This window comes from Miniopterus schreibersii (assembly GCF_964146895.1).
Source record: "Miniopterus schreibersii genome assembly, chromosome: 13".
NCBI lineage: Eukaryota > Metazoa > Chordata > Mammalia > Chiroptera > Miniopteridae > Miniopterus > Miniopterus schreibersii.
The window spans coordinates 60,244,845-60,249,008 of NC_138113.1; the positions used below are offsets into that span (position 1 = coordinate 60,244,845).

The 4,164-nt window shown below is 37.9% G+C and overlaps 1 pseudogene across 1 annotated transcript; it reads right to left on the reverse strand.

Moving 5' to 3' along the window:
- Positions 1-209: 209 nt before the first annotated feature.
- On the reverse strand, positions 210-1,363 carry LOC308566300 (peptidyl-prolyl cis-trans isomerase D pseudogene; annotated as a pseudogene). The gene is made up of 2 exons: positions 685-1,363; positions 210-579 (listed from the first exon to the last, which is right to left on the reverse strand). The product of its transcript is annotated as a peptidyl-prolyl cis-trans isomerase D pseudogene (transcript).
- Positions 1,364-4,164: the final 2,801 nt, after the last annotated feature.

A 4,164-nucleotide genomic window follows, 5' to 3' on the forward strand; every position in this document is an offset into this window, starting at 1 on the left:
GCTGTGGTAACAGTGCCCTAACTCACTGCCCCTTTTACAGCCCGCGACATCCTGTGAAAGCGAGGCAGTAGTGGCCACCTGGAAACAAGTGGACCTATATATCCTTACATTTTCTTATTGCCTTCATATAATCAATGTGTAATATTTAAGAAAAACTGTATTTCTTAGTAAGCAAACATTTTTGCATACCCTGCTTTCTTTCTGTGCCTTTATTTTTGTTTGATTTGCACCAATTCTGCCTGGATAGCTTTCTCTTCTGGTGCTGTCTCCTGAGCTTTCTTAAGATTAGGAATGCTTGATTGTATTCCTTTAACCCTTGCCATCCTTGAGCTCTGACGTACAATGCTTTCGTATTTGATGGGTCTATTTCAGGAGTCTCCAAACAACTGCCAATTGCTCCCTGCCAGTTTGGCATCTTCTGTTTACAAGCACCAATATCCAGCATGCAGCTCAAAGCTACAGGTTGCGGCTTTGATCTGTCTGCTTTCTCAGTAACAGCCTTTGAACTTTCCACATATCTTAAAACTTTTGTGTATTTTTTTATGGCCATCTCCCAGTTCTGGATTGAAAAAAGTATTTCTAATGGTTTTTTTCCCTTTTTCATTGGATTTATTGGGGTGACATTGGTTAATAAAATTATATAGGTTTCAGGTGTACAGTTCTATAATGCATCATCTGTATATTGTCCAATGTTTTTTCAGTCTTCTTTTATGAATAATATTTTGCCTACATCTTTTCAATTTATACCTGCATCCTTGGGGAAATCTGGATGACTGTCAGAGAACCATCTTTTGGGAATATTCCCCAGTTATTCCCTTCCTTCATTTTCTGCATTCTGCAATAATGCACAATTTGGCAGGTTTTTCACTTTTCATTTCTGCATTTTCCAGAATTCTTGCCACACCCATTCCTTTAATTACTTGGCCAAATACCACATTGCCCATCCAGATGAGGAGTTGGAACTCCTGTGATATAGAGCTGAGGACCATTTGTACTGCAGCCTGCATTTGCCTTGCTCAGTGCACCCTCCCGGTTATGCTTAAAGTATGACTTTTTATCCTCAGATTTTTCACCATAAATATTCTCTTCACCTGACCATTTGAGAGGTTTCCACCTTGAATCGTGAATTTCCTAATAATTTGATGGAACAGGTATCCTTTTAAATGGAGCTGTTTCCCCGTGGTGGGTCCAAATGCCTTTTTCTTCTGTAAACAGTATGTGAAAATTTTCTGCAGTTTTGGGTACACTATCTACAAACAATTTTAAGATAATTTGACCAACTCACTTGCCTCCCACGTCCTTCAGAGAATACTTGGAGGTTACTGGGATTGGAGGTCTTAGCCTGGGGAGAGGGGTGCAACATTTCAGCTTGCGGATGCATTTGGAAGTGGTGGACGCCAGCAGCCAAAACAGCAGAGCGTGTCTTGGCGAAGACCAGGCAGCTGCTCTGTTCTTGGTAAGGATAAAGATTGGGAAGGATGGTGGGCACACCCTTGTGAAATGTCCGTATTGCTGTGGAAACTCACTGTTAGTGTCCTCCTCTCTGTGACAGCCCCACCTCTCTCACATCTTTGAGGATCTACCCTTGTGGCTTCCTAAGTGGCCATCTCATACAAATAACTGATTTTTGTTTTGTTTTGAGAAGTTCAAATTAGCTCATCAAATTTTTGTCCATAGAGCGTTAAAACAATGCCAAGGCTGTTTGAAAGGCAGGAATTCGTGTTCAGCAGCACTGTTTCAGTTCTGCCTCGTCTTACCTTTTTCCTGTGTGAACGCATTTATGTGGTTATTCTCAGTGTGTAAACTTTCTGTGCCCCTACGACGTTTCCAGTTTTCCTCTGCTTTACATGCTTAAGAACATCCTTCTAGATGTGACTTGTAGTCAACTGTCATTAATTTGTTTTATGTATTTACAGTGAACGTTGAATTGGCAAATATTAAACTATTGCTCCTGGGGAAAGCATAGGGTCAGAATCCTGCAAGCCTCTGGTCTCAACATTTTCATTTGTTTTATGTGTGTTTCTGTTTATAGATACTAATTCATATATATAGTTAATTCATGAACATTGAACTCTCAGCCAGCAGCACTACAACTCAGGCCTGAAGGAAGCTAACCCAACACCTGTAATTTCTCTGTAAGGCACATCGGAGCCCTTTTGCCCTCAGGAACGCCATAGAGCTCTCCAGTACTATGCTTAGTGGCCATTATTCAAAATGTGTCTTTATTGATTTCAGAGAGAGGAAGGGAGAGGGAGAGTGTGAAACATCAGTGGTGAGAGAGTCATTGATCAGCCGCCTCCTGCACGCCCCCTACTGGGGATCAAGCCTGCAACCGGGGCACGTACCCCAACCAGGAATCGGACCACGATCTCCTGGATCCTAGGTCGATGCTCAACCACTGAGCCATGCTGGCCTGGCCTTAAGGGCCATTTTAACCAGTAAACTCACTAACAAAAAGCACAAAACAGAGTGCTAAATGGACTGTGAAAGTCACTTGTTTACAGCCCAAGAACTAAAACGAGAAAGTCTGCTCAGTCTCAGCTGAGAGCGTGCAAAGTGGGCAACTCAGGTTTGCGGCTGCTTGGCGCCTTTCTGAGTAACTGCAAAGACAGGCGAATATTGATTTTGGGGACACGAATAAATGTTAGCATGTAGACGGGTTTGCAAGTGTAGACTCTGCCTGTAATGAGGGTAGAGTGTTGGGTCAAAGGGCATGAATAGTTTATGACTTCAGGTTTTATTTCGGAAGTAATCGTAACAATTAGAGTGGGTATTAAATGGTGCCTGGTACATGGAAAGCATTTAATAAATATAAAATGAATTAAAGTTACGTCTAAGTCATTTGCTACTAATAATAGTTAAAATACTACAACTTATTAACTATATGTGCACGTATTAATAAATATACTTAGAGTGATTTCAAGATTAGTCCTATAGTAACGTCTTCATCACTCTCAGTTGTATTTTAACATATCTTCTTGAGTTAAGGTGCTAAGGATTACTTATAACTCTGAGCTTCTAAGTTTCATGCTTGTGTTTATCCACTCTGCTTGAGTTTTTGAAGGGTCTTAGTTTCCACTTAATAGATCTAAGTTCACACTTTATTTTAAGATGTGTAACACAAAAAAACTGACTTGGGGATTTTCCTATTTTCTTTTAATTTTGAAGGTGATATATCAGTTATGTGCATGCTCTGATACATCTGGTCCTGCTATGAAGTACTTGAGAACCAGCCAGGATTTCTTATTTTCTCAGTTGCAACATTTACGTTTTCTAACAAAGGTAGGACATTATTTTTCCTTAAAACAAATTTGTAAAGTCCATGTTGAATGGTTTTAGTGATGTAACGTTTGGGGGTTGTAGTTAGATTTCTGTTCTCTTTTTGTTACGTTGAGTTGCTTTTGTAATTTGTGCTGACATAAGACTGATGTTTTAGCTGCTAGCACAATATTATTTAAAAATAGTCTGTCAAAATGGAATCTGATCATTTTTCTAATAAATAAAAATTTTAAATTGTGTTGAAGGCTAAGAAAATATTTATATAAGAAAATTCTGGAAATTTAGATTTTTTTGAGTAAAAATTGTTTTCTAAAAATCTGTTTACTTTTGTTTCTTGTGTATATATTGAAAGTAATTAGGCCTTGAAATGAAAAATAGAAAACTAATTATGGTGGAAACTGTTTATAACTTAGTTTATTTGACCTGCCCAACACAATTCTCCCAGACCACTACCTATGCTTCAGCAGATTCTACATTATATAATTTTTGTTTTGATCAATTTTTTGAATTTATATTGTATCTAGACAGTGGTGGTTTGTTGAGTTTTAAAGTTTACTTTGTATCATCTTTATGTTTTAGGAAATCCACACTCACTGATTTCACCATAAATTTTCTTCACTAGTAATTATCAGCTTCTAATTTACTTTTTAGAGTGATGGTGTGAGAGACCCTTGGGAATTACCCAATGGAAAAATCCTTTTCACTTTATTTTCATAAGTGCATCTTATTTTTAGACCTAAGATTTTGTTTATATAAGAAGCTTTTTAGAAACCCTCTTTTATGCTTAATTAGAAAGAAAAGTTTATCTTACCTATTATGATACCTGTTTTTAAAAAATTTATCTGGTTTTGTTCATTATTATTGGTAGTAGTAGTAGCAGTCATA